At 32.4% G+C, this 19,526-nt stretch overlaps 2 protein-coding genes across 9 annotated transcripts in view; one reads left to right on the top strand and one right to left on the bottom strand.

Annotated features, from left to right (window-relative positions):
• LOC130897867 (uncharacterized) overlaps nucleotides 1-19,526 on the bottom strand; it is a 248,697-nt gene that overhangs the window by 134,124 nt on the left and 95,047 nt on the right. The gene's annotated exons all lie outside the window — the stretch shown is intronic.
• Nucleotides 1-19,526, top strand: part of LOC130897866 (uncharacterized) — an 84,609-nt gene that overhangs the window by 42,414 nt on the left and 22,669 nt on the right. Inside the window, exon 1 of one of the 7 annotated variants that reach the window (XM_057806805.1) lies at nucleotides 9,144-9,346. The exons of the other annotated variants lie outside the window; for them this stretch is intronic. The gene's annotated coding sequence lies outside the window, so the exon portion shown is untranslated. Of the gene's footprint in view, nucleotides 1-9,143; nucleotides 9,347-19,526 lie in introns of those variants that run through there. 7 annotated transcript variants of the gene reach the window in all.

The raw sequence follows: 19,526 nt of genomic DNA, 5'->3' as shown, positions 1-19,526 counted from the left end.
ATAAAAATTTCCCGTAATTGAGAATACTCGAACAATTTCAATGTATGGTAGATAGACCTTAAAATCAAATCCAAGAACTTCTCAGTAGTTTTCATGGAATGCAACTCTGCTACCCGACAAGCACCCAAAATGCACATTATGAAAGCAATCTAAAAAAATTTATATCCCTGACTAGATCCAAGGTTCTCAATGCTGCGGGCCTCTTAGAGATTGAGAAATTTCACGACCCCCTTACAGTAATATCGTAAAGTAGGCTTCCGTATACAAAAAAATTAATTGTGATAAATATATTAACATAGTAAAAACACCACCACTACCCAAGACTCTGTTTGCAAGACGTTAGTGAGCATTAATTTATTAATAATTGAAAATAGAAATTTTCAGCTTGCACAAGAATTCAAAGAGTATATCTCCCGTATTGGTAACACAACCATTGACAAAACATCTCTCTTTTTACTCATATGAGTGAGTGCGATAAGTTAAAACTTACAAGTACCGGCTGATTTGTTTATCATTCTTTAACTGACAATTTAAGTTTAGTCCCAGTTAGCCCAATGAGTACGTGCTGGGATTTATACTTTTTGAGAACCTCTTGAGAAGTTCAATTACGAATTTTTTCGTTCTCGCAAATTCAGACTTGTAAATTTTAAAATGGGTGAAATCAAGGAAGTATCGGTTGAAACTCGTGCATTAATCGCCATTTTGCATAGTCTGGGCAATAGTAACCGCTGAATTAAAGATACCTCGACGTACCATGGACTACGCCGTAAAAAATATGCATCCACCAGGAGCTTTGGCGATAGAAAGCATTCTGGGCATCCTCGCAATATCACAAACGCTGAAGATGAACGTATTGTATCAATCAGTAAACGGGCTCAGAGATAGCAGCTCAAATCAAAGAATCTAGGGATCTGCCTTTGAGTACGTCTACTGTGAAAAGATCATCAAGAGAAGCTGGCCTTCTTGAAAAGGTAGCAGTAACGAAAACTCTTTCAAGACGTCAAAATAAAATTAAGAGGTTGCAGTGGGCTAAAGAACACAAAAATTGGACACATGAATAGTGGGAGAGAGTTTTATGGAGTGATTAATCAAAGTTTGAGGTTTTTGTGTCTAAGAGAAGAATGTTTGTGAGCAAGCAAGCAAGAACGGATGTTAGATGTATGTCTAATCCCGACTGTAAATCACGGTGGAGGCTCGGTGATGGTTTGGGGATGCGTTGAAAGGAGGACGGTTGGAAACCTCGTTAAAATTGAAGAAAGAAGGGTATAAAAATCTTAAAAAGGAAAATTTGACACGTTGTGTCAGCGCATCATCGGCAGGAAATGTATCTTCCAGCATAACAACCATCCCAAGCATTCCTCGAAACTGTGAAAAGATTATTCGAAAGAATTGGAAATGAAGAATGTACTGAAAGTACTGATTTGCTTTCAAAACCTTTCCATGATTGTAAATTGAAAATCTGAATCAAGAAATCGTTCTGAAAAATGATAATATTCTGTTTTTGACAAAAATCAACCCAGACATACAACAATTAGTTATTTCCGAAGGCCGCTTGACATGATGAAATACAACGTATAGTGCAATACAAGATGCAATATTTTTTGATTAAGAGCATGTGCAGATGAAGTTCAGCTGATTATTTCATGCAAGATCTTGCACTTGCAACAACATCGGTTTGGTGCCATTTTTATTACGTGCAATTTACCATTCTAGGGAGAAATGGGTTTCTGATCTGCTGATATTACGTCTCTCGTCAAGAATATCATAGTTATCGTTCCTTGGGAGTTTTTCAAATAGTTTTTCATTCATTCTCCAATAACTTTTTATTGTATTTTCGTCTGATTTTCTAGCAAAACTCATGTGTCTTAGACCACCATCGACTGAGTGCTAAGGTCATCAGACTCCAAAAAGCAGATTAGCAGCAGATAATGATTGCCAGTGATGCTTTGACTACTTTTTCTTGTCACCTAACTTTGTCATTTTCATTGTCAAACCATCCACAAAATATTTTGATTGATAAATTTTTATCAGTGATAACCATAATGCGATTTCAAGAAACTTGCATAGTATGAAGCAACGTGCAATATTCGTCTATTGATTTTGTCAGAAATTGCATCATATCAAACGGCCTTAAGAAAATTTGAGATTCTCATTAAATTATTCTGCTGAATTCCATAAAAACAGTATTTTTCGCAATGTTGCAATGTATTTTGTGTCTTCTCTCTATTTCTTCAATGACAAGGAGATGGATGACCTCAACATTGGTGTCGTGATGAAGTCGTAGTTCAAGACAAATTTCCCCTTGTGGACACTACTGCTGCTTTAAACTTTTGTTTCCAATAATATCTAACAAATCATATATATATTGCACGTACTATTTATTGAAAAAAATGAACTCCGTCGTCAATAAACTAAAAGGGAATAATTAGACGAAAATGAAGCAATTGTACTCATCATAGAATTAGAGACTAGTCTTAACAACTTACGACATGTCTGTGGCCTTTCCTCGTAATACACCAGTTGAGAATCCCTTGACTAGATGATAAAAACAGTTGAGTCCATGTGAAATCTATCACCTTTGCAGGTATTTCTCACCGGGGGCTATTTTTGGAATTATTAACTTGTTTTGGCGGGAAAGTTTTATTTTTTTTTGCTACATGTTTATCTGATTCACGTTAGTTCTAAATAATTTTTGTTATTGATTCCACTATATATGCTGAGTTTGCTCTTTAACATGAAGTAGAAAGTTCATAGAAACGATACTGAAAAAATTTTCTATACACATTTATATTTGTTTTTGGATTTATCGGGTAAATAATTCTGTATGACATCATCAGCTACTTGTACTTAGATCTGGAGGTGTACACAATAAGGAATTCCATAATGTATTTATCTCTCAATATTTTTGACAATAATAAATCTTTTATTATTTATTACTTCATTTGCAAAAACTTATGTTATATTGTTGTATATAATTATTTAATTCTTGTGGGTACCTATAAAATATATTGAGGAGTTCAACAGTCGTCTTCATCTTGTTTTACAAATCAAGACTGTGTAGTTTTTTGTTGGTTTTTATTGTTGGAATTGAGGCTTCCGTTTCTAAACTGTCTATCAAATTGTGAAATTGTTGAATCTAAGAATAGCTTTCTCCTCGATCAAAACAAAAAAGCAAAAAGACTAAAATTATAAATTTTGGCCACTATCTAGAAATTAAAATAGTTGGATTCCATGAAAAGGTCACCAATTATATATTTACAGATGTGAAATCAATTTTTTTCGCCCAATCGCATCCAATAAACATCCAAAAAAACTTACCAAGACTGGACCCTGTAAGACCAAGACCACATTTGTAAGACCAAAACTAACCTGGTCTTAGTCTTGTTCTCATATTTACTCATCACTAAGTACAGAATACCCTCGATATTCGGTTCATAAATAATTCCAAAAAACTTTCCCTATTTATAATATTGAGTTATAATATTGAATTATCATATCTCATATTGTACATAGATACCATTATTTGCACAAGAACAGATGAATAATTGATATATAAATTAACAAGAGTTATTCTTGCTAAATCTCTTCTGATTGAAAATTAGTTTTTAAAATATGTAAAACATATTTTGACTTTTTTAAATTTAGAAATGTGTATATCAAATTATCTTTGTGTTATGTTTTATAATTATACCTTTCTGAAATAAACTATAGACCTTATCTTTATTTCGTTTTATTTGATTCATTCAAATTATTCACGTTGTCAAACCAATTCAACCACTCCATTATATTATCGACCCATCGTATTTAGTTATTATCGGGACAATGAAATAAATATTTATGTTAACCCACTAAACCAAGCCTACGAATTAAAATCGACATGCAAACTACCTTGAGCACTGCGTATCGTTGTTTATATTGAGTGTTAATATTAATAAGCGGTCATTACATTTTATATCATTATGTTTATTTTTGCTAAACAAAGTAATGTTTGGTATCAAAACAAGTTATATAGTATTAATGTATACCTACTCAATTAACAAATTTATTGTGCTTATTTAAACTCGTACGAATATTTTGAAAATTTTACTTCACAAGATATTTATGAATATTGTTTGTGTTAATATGAAATTAAAAATTTGTACTTTGAATTAATTTAATCATCACTTTGAGCTTAATTGAGATAGGAAACAAACCTAGTACCTACTGTACTGGGTGATTGATTACTTTCATAAAGTTTAGTGCCTTTGAGATATCAATTTGAAAATTAGATAAGAAACAAACAACTTTATATTCGGTAGATTTTTTGTTTCAACATCACCTACTGTACTGGGTGATTGATTACTGTGATAAAGTTTAGTGCCTTTGAGATATCAGTTTGAAAATTTGGGGGATTATAGCCATCATTAGTCTTCACATTTTAAAATTATTTGATTATTATATTGGATATGATCTATTTGTCAAAAACATATCATCATTGCTATTTGATACTGTAGAAACAAATACAAAAAAAAGTATAATATATCAAATGAACTACAGTAATGAAATAATTAAAGCTGTCCTATTTTCTACAATATACGTACACGTTTTAATAATCAAAGGAGGTGTTCAAAATTACCACAGAAACGAAATTAGTGTGAGCAAACGCTTCATCATGCTAAAATCATATCCTTTGACGTGTACGAAGTAGGAATTCTTCCAATAAAAGAGGTAATTGGTTTACTAGAAAATCTAAACACATCTCAGCATTTATATGTCAAAAAAATATGGTCTTACTACATGTTCACCAACAATACCTTCCCACACATTCAACGACCATCTAGTTTGACTGTGTGTCACTATGTGATATGGATTAGTTGATGAATAATAGTGAAGGTTTTGCCTGTTAACACAATCATTTCTTTAAACGTGGTTTTAAACATAGTCGAAAAAATCTCCCTGTTGATTAACTTTTTGTCAAGCCTTCCCACAAAATACTAATCTTCTTCCAAAACAACTTCAGTTAATTTCTGTTGCAAGTAAAAGTGGAACGGTGCATTTTGTTTTTTTCAAGGACTTTTTGCATACTACGGTGCACGCTCGATGAAGATTATTGTAAGAGATGACTTTAGCTAACCACTAACAGTTTTATCTAAACTAAAAGTAATTTGAAACAGTTGCATCACAGTCTGACTTCTAAACTAGGAGAATTCTACTATTGTATTGTTATAAAGGTGGATAAGTTCAGTTATTTGTAAACTGAACTTAGCGCAAAACAGGAAAAACTGAATATTTTCGATAAAGCGGCAATGTAACTCCCGTTTTAAAGAATTGTCCACAATGAGGTGACGACTCTAGAAATGTAGAGGAAATCTACAAAGCAGTACTGGACGACTACTAAACTAAAGTGCACGAGCTAACAGACATAGCAGACATTTCAAAAAGTGCTTGCTGCAAAAGTGAGAAAGCTGTGCGCAAGATGGGTGCCGCATTTGATGTTGATAGTTAATGTTATTGTGAGGAGCTTGAAGGCTTCTATCATAAAAAGGGTGAAGAACTTATTAAATATCGCTAAAAAAAGATTACGTTGAAAAATAAATATATTTTTTTCCAAAATGTTTGTATTTTCTTTGTTGGGCCATATACTTCTGATACCATCCTCGTATTACTGTTACGACAAATTTTATCGAAAACAGTAGACAAGGTCATCAACGCATACAGAATATTGAGATGAACAGAAACATATAGGTATCAACCCAAAGTTTATTTTTCTACACCTATATTCGATGTTTGTAAAGAAATAAATATCATGAAGTTCAACTGAAGTCTAAAAATTACGTCTTTTATAGTATTGATATTCAAATAAAGGAGTGACATGCATGGTTGATTACACTAAGTATGAGGTCCGATATTTCCAAAGAAATTGAATCTTAGGAATCAAATGAGAAAAAAATAATTGCTGCTAGTGTGAATTCTTAATTTTATAAGAGAATTATCGAGAATAGGGCACTACCTCTAAAGGAGTCGGGATGAAAAAATATTTGGGATTGCTAAAGAGATAATGTGGAGTTCGCAAAAGTTCCACGTTCACAAAACAGGCAACACGATAGTATGACACGGAAACGATATTTTCATTAGAAAGTATAAGGCTTTTCGGAAACCATGATCAAGTTAACCCGATCAGGGTTTAAATGCTGGGATAGTTTTCATCAATAAATACATTCACTACCTCAATCTTGATGTTTAAGTTGAAATAAATCATAATTGAAAATGCAAACTACTAGTTTACGATAACGAAACTGGTCATGTAAAATACTTTATTTTGGAATTATGTATTGTTTATTATCACCCATTATAAATATATACCCCTTCTCTATCCCTACATCGCTCCAAGCGAATCTTACATTTTTCTAAACAGTGCAGGAGGTCTTTTTTTTCTTCCATAGCTTCAACATACTTAAAACTTGTTGCTTTTAATGAAAATTTGACCTTAGGGTAGATGGTGTAATATTCGGCGATTAAGGTTGTTGTAAGGATGTTGTATTTGGCTAGAAAGCTCTTGACGGACAGAACGGAATGAGACAACAGTATTGCACACACTTTTCGCATGTTAAAATTTTTAGGTAAACTGTCGTACACATTCTTTGTCAATTCTCATACATTAGGTATCGCACGAATAATCATGCGACGTTTAATTCGAATAAGATTACCGACTTTTTTTGAAATTTTATCCGTTTTTGACGTGGAAGTGACACCTGAACATAAATCTCAACATCTGATCGTCCATCTTAAACGTTGAAACCACTAAAAAATACGGGGACAAGACAAATTCATTCCCATACACTTTTTTCAATAAATTATGAGTTTCAGTAGTAGTTTTTCCAAACTCCATGCATGTGAAATTTCACAACAATTTTAATGCAAAACAGAAAACAGTCCCTATACAAACGAAGGTTACGGTATACGAGTTTTTCTACAGACAGAGTGGACATCACATTTGAAAAAGTAGGCTTCAGGCTGAACAGCTGACAGACGTTTACCTTTGAATAGTTACTAGTCACGTTTGATTCACGTTTGATTCCACTAAGGTGGCAATTTACTATTTCAAAAATAAATATTGAAAGAATGATTGGCAAAATTTTTTTTAATTGTTTTGATGTTTTTATCTAGCTAAATGAGAAACAATTACTAAGGGGAATAGATGTGAATCAATTGTAATCTAAAATTGAATCAGAAAAAGGTATTCTCTCAGACTCTAATAATTACGATTGTACAGGATATGTCAAAGGATGAAGTAACTTTTAAATTTACGTACGGGTTTACAAATCAATTCTTAACTGACCAACATACTGGGTTGATCAATAGACTTCCATATAAACATACGAAGTATGTATTTTCAATACTAGTTAGTTTCTATTGATAAAAGGTTCTAATAACTTCAGTTATTCTACTTTTATTGCTTTTGCCGCATGTAGAATGCTCTAAATTTTTGTTTATTGCTGATATTATCAATAGTTTCTCAAGGTTTATGTCTAGATTATATGAAGTGATTCAATCAAGATTCTTAAACTGTTACGTATTTCGGGAGAACGCGTTTCACTTGTGATTAGGTTGACAGTTATCAACTACTATCTCAATGTATTGCAAACAATACTAGTCATTTAGAATCCATAGATTCTTGAATTTTATTGATGTTGAGAAATCATAGATAATCGAAAGGAATACCATTAATTTGGAAAGCATTGCTCAGTCAAAACTTCTCCATTATGAATTAATACTGCTGCATCTAAACCGGTGTTTATTTGGTCATATTTACAAAACAGTAGCCCAGTCACCAAATCCTCAAAAAAGGTGTAGGAGGAGATATTTAGAACACAATTTTTGACTCAATTACTTCGATTCCCAGCAGCAGCGTTTAATCCGACGGATTCGAGGATCCAATTTTTGGGTTTTTCATATCTCGGGAATTATGTATCGTAAAAACATGGCCGTTATGTGCAAAATGAAAGCTAATTAAATTGTCTACAATTTAGTCGAACTTTCTGATATCTTGTATAGTATTTACATTGACAGTAATTTTGGAGAAAAATCTTATTGCCTCATATTTTCAATTCTTTTTACTAGATAACTCTACGACTACGCACCTAAAATGTTAATGCTAAGTGGACGGTTGTAGCTCAAAGACCTTTAAATAATATATATTTTTTACATTTTCTCTAAAATATGCAACAAATAGTAAGTTCTGGGTGTTTAGAATATATAGATTCTTATTATAGAATATATGTGCACCCTTTGTTTACCTCATGACTAGTCCAAACATAGTTAAATTCGAGATTCTAGCATTTACCACAATATCAAACAATTAAAAAGCCGTTGTCCTCTTGGCACGAGAGACTATATCGCAGTTTTTACTATTGGCAATCAGTGAATATTAAGAAAAATCTCAATTTATAAGAGGAAATTGCCTTTAAAAATTAAACAAGAAAAATATCAATAATTTTATTTACTTCTAAAATTTTGTTCATATTATTTGTTGACAATTCTCATAATAATTGGTTTATGAAATGAGAAATATCATCAAATGACTTAAAATAAAGTCCATTGAAGCCAGTTAATGGCTATTGTCATTTGATGTTGATCGATGTCTTATGATGTCTATTGACGTTGATTGATATCAATTCACGTAAATTAATCTCATTTCAGGTTATTTGGCCAATGGGATCACATTCTAGTTATTTTCATCAATTTTTTCCTAATAATGCTCAAAATTTCTTTCTCATCTACAGCTTTACAATAATTAAACGCAAGAAATCCGAGCTAGTTACATGCTTCCTGTGAGGAAATATCGTTGCTACAGACGAACGAATGGAAAAAATGGTAATAGTAGCGCATTTTTTTTTGTAAAGAATGCGCTAAAAATTATGGTTCTCCCGATTACACTTCGGGATTTTATTCCACATTTAATGATATAAAGAAAATTTTTTAAAGTAGATAAATAAATTCCCAAAATTATATGATAATATTGAATTTGGATTTCAAAAATCCCTCTAGTAGTACATCAAAGGTTTTTCGATTTAATATTTTAGCTTATTAGGCCGGATCTGTTTGATCCTTAATCATCCTGTAAGCTTACAGATAAACGTGAGATTGTGTATATGATAAGTACTAGATACGTGTGCGTACTTCTCGATACGTGACGTGTTTTTGGAAAACTCTAAATCGCATATATTTACATAAAGCAGACAACAAAACAGTCACAGTCTCTGGTGCGGAATACACTCGCCGGTTTACTTATTCATTCAGTCATCACCAAAAATTATTAATAGTTTTTCTGTGGTTGTGCTAATAGTGAAATTTTAATTTGTTCAAGGTAAATTATTGTATTTGTACTAAAACTTATTTTTAATTTATACAGTTTATTTGAATAACAATGAGTTTAAGAAGAAATCTGAAAGTGTTATATTTTCGAGACCACTTGCTGCTCTTTATACTCGCTAAAATTAAAATATTCAAAATTTGTTTTTTAATAGTTTTAGGCTGTGTCACTTTTATGGCAGATCTTTAGCTATACACAGTGAGTTTTAAAGGAATCTTCAACTCCAAGTAAAACTTGCTGGTTGTTCTTTGAATATGCACAAATTGTAAGAAATAAAAGTGAATATTCTGATATATTAACAATTGAATTGTGATAAAGATAACAATAATGAATTTTTGAATCGATTTTTCAACAAAAAGGTATTCTTTGTTTAACTCGATAGAATTTATGGTTTAGACATTTGTAAATTTTTAAATCGTTGTACATGGCAAGAAAACCGTTCGACATAAAGATAAATTCTGAAAAAAATTATCATAAATTGTAATTATTTATTGAAAATACTTACAAGAGGTATCGAAACACAATCAAACATTTCTAATTGAACTGCATACTGTTGAACATCGTGTTACTTAGGTACATAAAAAAATTGGAATGTAGAAAAATAAAAACTATAATAACTGTTCGAGGTGGGCATCTTGCACTTCTACACACTTCTTGAGTCTACGGAGGATATTTCTTCGAACATTACAACATTCTGCCTTGCGTCACAATGGAAGTTTATTCTATCGTTCATTAGTAATATGATTTTCGATAGTATGTAGTACAAATGTTTATTTACTCATTTATTAGTTCTTCAAGAAATGTTTGATGAAACGGGTTTTTAATTATTGGGCATGAGCTGCACCTGGCCTCAGATAGTGGTGTAGAATTATTTATGTGGAAACATTCATTAAAAATTCATAATATTCCAAAATATAATTTAGAAATAGTAAATGTGTTCTAGTTTCACAACCTTCTATGCCTACAACTCAAAAACGAGGAGTCGTATGAGCAATTTTTTTATGTCACAGCATTATTTTCACGTCATCTACACACTCCCGAATTTTTTGCATCAAGTCCCGGAACACTCAGTAGATTAGGAGGGTGGTTTGAAGGATGATTACGTTTTCGGGGTTGACATGTCATCAGACAGATAGATGACTTTTAATACTTATATAATGTGGTCATTTTTTCTTTAATTTCAAAACATTGTTTCTAGGATATAATAGTGTACCCAAGCTTTATTAATTTTGACACGTTGACAGAAAACTTTACCATGATTACTTTTAAAGGTATCAGAACATTCATTTTCATTTAAATTGCGAGCAGACTATTAATCAGCATTAAGCAATCACCGCAGCGACCTTGTAGGTAGCTTTTTATATATTTATCTTTTTGTAAATCATTGCATAATTTGCATAACCGATCAGTTTAAAAGTCTACGGATGTTATCAACATAACTGGAGTAGTTAGTTAACGATGGTCATATTTACGTAACTTTTCCTGGTTCTTTTTAATCGTTCGGAATTTTTTGTCTCTAAATTCCTTTAACAAAGGAAACAGTTTCCTTTATATACCAAACTGTCAAATTTATATACAATTTTGGCAGCGAAAGTTTACCGTCAAACTACTCTCGTATATACGGGTGACAAAAGGGAAGTTGCCTAAAGTATATGCATCTCTTTCCCCCTCTTTCCGTATAAGGTTCGGCTAACCTAGATATATTCTAGAATGTTGTTAGTTTCTATTGAGACGGCGTAAAGAGCAGTACGTTTACTTTAAAATCAGTGACCTTTCGAAAGAAAAGGTGGATCTCATCGAGTGCTTACATTCTAGATGGAAAAACTATACTGAAGGATATAGAGGTTTTCGTACCAAGTTTGGAAGTTTATGATGAACGCGTCATCGGTTTTGGCTATCTCAAGTATGAAGACGTATCTTAGAATGACCTCAGTACTAACCGGACTTAAACCGTTGGATTTCTTCTTATGGGGTTTTCTAGAAGATTACAGTTCTGCAGAAAACCCTAAGACGAAATATGATTCGAGAGGAGCTATTAGAAAAGGAATTTCTAATATTTCTTCATCCACAATTGAACAAATTTTTCGTAGCTTTCAAAAATGACTATCATTTTGCAAGTTCAGATGAGCATCAGTTCGAGAATATTACTATTAATAGTCATTCCCTAGCCAGGTTTTGTCATTTTGTTTTTTGAATTTTTTTGTCTGTTGAGAATGTTCAATTAAAATAAAACCTATTTCAAATAAAAATGACTACTTCAGTGACTAATTGCACGTTTTTATTATTTCTCCCCTGCAATCATCTCAAGTGATTACTTTTGGCAACTTCCATTTGTCACCCGTTACAATGGACGATAATGAAAGCTTGGTAAAAATCTATAAAGCACTTCCAACGGTTTTATAATGCAATTAATATGGTCACTATGCAATTAACGAACATGTGTACAAACAGAGATATATCATGACAGGATCTAATTTTTAACGTGTGTGAAAGCGATGAAATGTTTTTCGTATTACATCGTTTGCAAAATCATCAACTTTGTTAATACACTGTTGTTTCACGCTATTCTCAAGAGGATTCGTTACGGTTTTTCATTAGCTGTTCTAAATTTTTATGAATGGCATTAAACTACTTCAGAAATAATGTAGGAAATTTAACATACGAAATTGAATGTTTCATAATTGTAAGTTTCAGTTTTATTTGTACTTGTCTCAATAAGTGCCCGTCATAGAAGCACTTCCAATTTTTTTCCATTCCCAAGCAGTGGCTAAGTCAGGTACATCACTCTAACACAGGGTGTTTTAAAGAAAGGTGTTCAGAAAACTCTAGTGCAGCAGTTATGTGTTCCTAAGAGAAACTTACTTCATGAAATACATTTAGAGCAATTGGACGCCGTTGTCAAGAAACTGGGAAAGTAAGACCAAAAAAAGAAAATCTCCGGTGATATGTACTTGGATTTGTTAAACAAGCACTTATTTGAGATATTAGAAAATTTAAGGCTTATCGAGCGATGATCTCCATTTTTTATGCACAATAGAGATCTACCTCACTTTGATAGATTGGATTAGATTGGTAGAACTACAGAAGCACCGGTTCAGTGGCCTCCTCGTTCATGCGATTTTAATCTTTCGTATTACACAGTACCCAGCCGTTTATCAATTATTTTATAGTGTACGTATCGTTGTTTCCTTTTTGCTTCAATTATGTTTACTATATCCTCATTTTCTCATATATTCTTCATTTCATAGTTCACAAGTCTATTCATTATTTCCAACTTTCACTGGTCCATAAATTTTTCTAATTATTCTTCCCTCATATTTGTTAGTCTCATAGTTTCCGCAGCGTTTGTAACCACTAATTTTATCACTCTTTAGTTTCTCGACTTATTCTCATGCCCTACATTATAATTTTATACTTATTATATGTCCGATATCCTGCATGAAATCTTTGTCTTTTTTTGTTGCTTATCACTGTTCCTAAGTACTTAAAGGTGTCGACTACTTAGAACAGAAGTTTGCGAACTTCCTTGTTTCTTTCAATTTGCATAATTTTGTCTTTTTCTGATTTATTTTGAATCCTCTTTTTCCTGTCTCCGTTACAATTTGTGGGAATTTTGGGTCCATCATGTTGCATTAATGCAACATTTATTTCAAATGCCTCGATGGTCCTTCTTTTGCTATTACCCCTACCGTAGAATTTAGCATAGTCACTTTTTCTAATTGTATGAATTTTTGGGATCTTTCACTTTTTCCATGTCCTTTATAATTGTCCTCCTTTCAGACTGTCGACGAATAGCATTAGCATTCCAATTTTGTACTCACAGCATTGATTGATCTCTTGTTTTTAGTATGAATGTCATCTACTGTTGATTTTCCTTAACTAAAACCTTTTTGATTCTCCCCTATATCTGGTACAACTAACTTTTTCAGTCTTATATCCATTATTGTTTTAATATTTTATATACTTTTGAACACTTATTCTAATTCATTCTTTTTCTATTGCAGTATCTATTATTACTCAATAATTTTCAAATCAAAATATTCCCACATTTTGATTAATAACGTAAAGTCAATAATACTTAACACTAACCGTGTAATTAGTGCCCTCTATGAGAGTCGATATAAAAACAAATTTGTGGGATTTATCAGCTTCCAGAACATACTGGTATGAAATTTCAATACAATGGTTTTGCAAAATCTTGAAAAATTTTTCCCAACGCCTTTTATCTTGAATACCAATTAAGTTACGAACATTTTCTACCAAGCAAATACCAATTATTTTGCAGCTTTCTATCTATCCTAGAGACCTTTTTTGACACCCTTTATTGAATCTGTTTACTAGCAACGTAACTATGACGTTCTGATTCGTCCAACTTTAAAATATTGCTCGTACATTTGGAGCTCGGCCTCCAAGCGTACCCTGAAGATGCTCGACCCAATACAAAGTTGACCAGAAACTTTTTCAGATAGAGCATTAACTTGACATTTTAAAGTGATTTCTCCTAATGGAGCGAATACATAATCATGACTGCTATACGAAGCTAGTTTGACTTTAGGTTTTTGCATTTTATCAAGAAGCCCTAGTTTTTTAACAATATTTAAAGTCAATTTCTTTTTTACACACATTCGCAAAATGATTGCGTCCCTGACATTTTGCACATGTTTTATTCCAAGCAGGACATGAATTTTTCTCTCGATGTACATAGCCACAGAATTCACATTTCCCTTCTTTTTTTTCCAAAAAATGCTTATATTTTACAGAGCTTACACTAGCTTCATTTTGCAAAGCCTTCAGCTGTTTTTGACTAACTTCTTTTGTTCTACAGATGTCTGTATTAACTTTAGATCAGATTTTGTTAACAATTCTTCTCTCATGCTATGGTTGTAGATGCCTATCTCTTATGAATTCTTCTAATAAATTACCATAACCATTGTTTTTCCTGCTGTTCTTAATTCTGTCAGAAAACTATCGAAACTTTGTCCCTCTTTTTGCGTTATACTGTTAAATAAGAACCTTTCAAATATAACATTTCTCTTTGGTTCACAGTGATCTCTAAATTTTTTCAAGATATTATCAAGAGTTTTCTGGGTCTCCGGTTACGGATCAAAAGAGTTAAATAAATCAAGACCATCATCACCAACTAAGTTCAATAGAATTGCAACCTTTTTTTTCATTTTCATTGCTTAAACTTGTAGCAGTCAGAAAATTTTAGAATTTTTGTTCAAATTTTTGCCAGTTATCAGCTAGGCTTCCTTCAATGTATAAAAGATCTGGAGGTTTAAAGTATGATTCCATTGCTATTGGCTTCTACTTATATCGCAGCAGAGTCCAGCTTACTAATGTCTAAGTACGAATGTACGAAATTTACGCAAACTTTTATATCAAGTTTTTACACCTGACGGTTTATTAGATGAATTTTATACGGGGTGTAAACATTATTTTTCATTGGTTAATTTGGTATGAGTGCCGGGCGTATTTATGAAATATTCATTGTTCCTCGCATAACTATTTTCTTCAATTGATATTGGAAGAACTACTCGTATACTACAACCTACAGAAGTTCAAGATCAATATCCTCAAGGCAGGTACAACTCGAACGACTCGAATGTAATAGGGATTACCTTCTTGTACATTAAGAAAGTTTGCTTGAATTCTATCGTTTACTGTATAAAATTACTGCTATCTGTATGAAATACACCTGATTAGTCTTTAGATTGTTGGACAGCATAACTGAGGAAACGAAGCTAATCCTTTTCACCAGGGCCGGATTAAGATTTATAAGGCCCGGGGCTAAAATAATGTCGGGGCCCCCTTAAGGAATTCGGAAACCCGGAAAAATGCACAAAATATTATCAATACTTTAGATTTGTGGCATCAACACATTAAAAAATACAGAATGATTTCCAAATGATGGGGCCCTCTTGGACCTGGGGCCCGGGGCTATAGCCCCTCCAAGCCGCTAGCTTAATCCGGCCCTGCTTTTCACAGTTGTGTCTTGTATTTCTTATCTTGTCAAATATTTGTTAGATTCGAACAGGCTTCTCGATATTCTACCTTCTACAACAAATAACTAAAAATGTTAATGACTCGATTACTTATCGGTGAAGAAAACTTTTACGAATTTATCAAAGTAATTCCCTGTTTTTGGTTGCTTTCAGCGTCTTGTTTCAATACGATTTTTTGTTGTTGTTGGGTATTCTTTAGGGCGCCCTGAATACTAATCACAGTATTTTCTTATAAAATACATTTTCTCCTTTTCAGTAAGTTAAGTCAACTTGGCGAACTTGTACAACATGAATTATTTATTTAACGCAACAACAGGGGTAGGTCTGAGTTATTATAAGAACAGAATGATGCTAGAAACGAGTCTCTTTATATTTCTGTTTTCAACAAATTCAGATTTTACGATATTCCACATGAAATTTATAATTTAATTATTTCCAAAGAGAAACTAGTGTTGAAAATATGATAGTAAGTAGAAAATAATAATAATCAAATTCTTTACTATTTCCTATGAATATGATTATGTCCAATATTTTGTTATTATATGGCAAAATCTGGCTTCGACCATATAATTAGTGTGTTTAAAACTATTGGTATTCACTTAATTTGTGTCAATACGGATAATCCATTGATAATCGTTCTGTAGAAAGAATTTTTATCATTGGTCAGCTTAAATTAAAGATGTGTCATCCATCAGTAAAACCTCGTTTTAAACGACAGCTAACAAATTCAGAATTAATTCCCTCCAATACTTAAAGTGAACCTTCGTGTTGTTCTAAACAATGGATAAAAAAAAGTCCTCATTGATGAAAAAATGGTTCTAAGTGGAATTATACCAGGCAAATGTTTAACATGAAAAGGATAATGATAACTCTTCTCCATCATTAACTGTTATACTAAGCTAAACATGGCCGTACGAGCATTGACGGTGCGCCAAAGAGCAAGACGTCTAAAAAGAGGTTAAACGAAAAAAATAATAAACAAGTCGGGAAAGTCGGCATGGAAAACAGAAAAATAAAATTGTGAGAGATAGTGTACACAAGAAGGTATCATATGGAAGTAAACTACATTTTACTCGTGATTGTGCATGAAAAAGTCATGATTCAGATCTGTATAAGCAAAATAATAAAAAACCTGATGTGGGCAAAAACAAAAATATCAAGATGCCTCTATCCTCTGCATTTCGTTAAACACAGTCCTATAGTTATAAGAAAGAAATCTATTTCACCAAGACAATGCACAGTATCACGACTCATAATCTCTAGATTTGATCACTAGCTACTTTCAGCCCTGAAAACATACACGAAATAAAGAAATTTTAATCAAATGACAGAGTTTTTACTGCAATAAAAGACTGTTTTGAAGCTATAGAAAAGGAGGAACAAATGGAAATACAAGATGAAAGGTATCCAAAACTAGAAAATGATTAAGTGACAAGCAGTACAGAGAGATTCTACACAAGTTTGGAGAAATGGGTTTAAAAACGCAAATAGAGTTTTACAGCGAATATGGATGGAGAAAACCGACAAATTGGGAGATGTATATTTAATTACTTTTTAGTTACTTAGAGAAATTGCAGAGGAGCATAATAGACATCTAATTAGAGGTATCGTAAAGCTGCTTTAGGTAAGGAAAAAGTACATAAGAACAAGTATTTACATTTAGTCGGATATTAGAGAAGAAAAACAAAACAGATCAAAAAGTAGATATGGCTTCAAAGATGTCCAAAAAGCATTTGACAGCGTCCGAAGAAATCAAATAAGAAGAAGTTTACAGCAAAGAGGAGATGTAGTCGAATTGAGAAACAATTTCAAAGTATATATAAAACAACGAGGTACCAGATGAGGCGAAATCATGTTTTAATTCGAGAATTTCACAACAAGAAGAATAAAGACAGGAGAGAGTACTGAGTCCAACGCTATTTATGAAGATAATGAATGATATATTGCAGGAAATGAGAACAAAACAGCAAGTGGGTCCATCTAGTGCCATATAATCAATTTCTGGGTATAAAAAATCCATTATTATCATTCAACAGCATTAAGAGTAACTGCTTGGTTGACCTCATTATCGCATGCTACTCTTTGTGCATACATCGGCTTTCCAACAATCACACATGGATTCTCATCTGTCTAAATACGGAAGTTCTGCTTATTAAAAAATCCATCGACGTGAAAGTGGCAAATGCCTCTATAGATGATTTCTTCGTGTAGGCACATGTAAATTCTACTCTTTATTCAAAACTTGCGTCAATGATGTCGCTAAAATATTAAACAACACAAGTCGAAGTTGATGATCATATGATCGTGAGTAGTAGCATTTTTTTAGGTAGAACGAGCTGGAAGAGCATAAACAGATATTTTTATAGCTCCTACAGATACATTCTGATTTGAACTACCATTTTCATAAAAGTCTTAATGCACTGCTCAATAGTGACCTTTCTTAGAGACTGAAACAGGGATAACCCAAAAAAATTTAATATACTATCATCATACAAATGTCAGAGGAAAATGAAAGAATCGGCCTAGCAATTCGACATTATCATGAGTTATTCTCTAGAAATTTTCTGGAAAGTGAATAAATAACAAAAACACCAAAATGTAGGTGTATATTTCGACCAGTCCTTATAAATGGTTGTGGTAGCTTGGTACTTATTCAAGCAGCAGAGAATGAAGTACCCAAGCAGAATCAGTTATTTCACTGGACGTGATCAAATGTAGAACGAAACAATAAGAGGTGACTTGACACTTTTACAGAATGGAGAGTGATAAAAAAAAGGAAACGGGACGTCCAAAGAAACACATTTTGTATATCGACTACTTTTTCAACAGCTATACAAACTCGCCACTGTGCCGTGCTACATTCAGCCAACATGTAATTTTCTCATATTAGTAGGTTGCATAGTGGCTAATAAAAAAACAGATTTTCATAGATAGGTTTGATGTGGTAAATGACATTTCCTGTAACTTCGTTTACTATCGACAAATAAAAAACATACACGTGCTAAGTATTATACAATATGGGACAACAAAGAAAAATAAAAATAGAATTTTCTCTCCCTACATTTACACGTTCACTGAATAATGGTTGTAGTAAAGTTCGTTTTACGGTTTTACAACGTTCTCGGCACATTTATATATGAGAATTTATTAGGGAGTAAAATGTTAATACACAATTCTTCATTATTAAGATGCCTAGAGGGATTTTGTGGTTGAGTAAAAATGAAACGAAAAATGGGAAATATAATATTTCAACATAAAAATATCAGCTTTTAAGGAAAATTCCTCAACCTTCATTTACTGCGAGTACTACTACTACTACTACTAAAAAAACTAAGAGTAGATTTACCTAATTGCTAGAGAAAAGTTGAAATTTCTAAAACAAATTTGAGAGTGATAGAAAATGCAAGGCTGAGTATATGTTTGAAAGTATGTCTTTTATTTATATAATATAGAACTGCTTCTATACGATACATTAATTCCATTTCTCTAAGGAATGTTAAAAGGCAGATAAAACCGACAATGACGTAACTTAGAATCAATAAAGAACGAATCTAGCGTGAATTTTTATATATTTGTGAATATATTTTTGGAGGTGTTCAAAGTTACCTAGGATACTTTTTATGAAAAAACATTATTTTTTACGGGAGATAAAAAAATTATTTGTCAAAAAATTTCGAAATCTACCTTCTTCAACGCTATCTAGCATTCCAGTAATGAAGTTCCAATCCCGAGTACTGTTATACCGTTGCACTGTATTACCGACGGTCACGTTAAGATCCAATCCAACTGACTTGGTTTCATCTGTTTGGTTTTTTATATTTATTTTTATTTTTTTGTCCTTATATATGCAGAATAAAACTATTCGAATTTTTGTGGTGTGAGTTTTTAGATGTCATTTTTGTGGTTAGATGTTATTCATTATTTCAGATCTTACTCTTTGCTTTCAATTTTCTACATTTCTTGAAAAATGCCTCGGAAGAGAAAATCTGGTCTATCAAAAGATTCATCGCGGATCCATGCTGCAAAAGTCTCACAAAATCAAGGATGAAAGTACAATGTATCACAAGAAGGCTATAGAAGCTTTAAACTGGACTCTGCAGGAATTGCGAAATAGTACAGATATAATGGGAGGAATAGTAGTTTTATTGGCTGGTGATTTCCGACCCTCC

This window comes from Diorhabda carinulata, chromosome 9, assembly GCF_026250575.1.
Source record: "Diorhabda carinulata isolate Delta chromosome 9, icDioCari1.1, whole genome shotgun sequence".
Taxonomy (NCBI): Eukaryota; Metazoa; Arthropoda; class Insecta; order Coleoptera; family Chrysomelidae; genus Diorhabda; species Diorhabda carinulata.
This window is presented reverse-complemented; position numbering and strand designations above follow the sequence as displayed.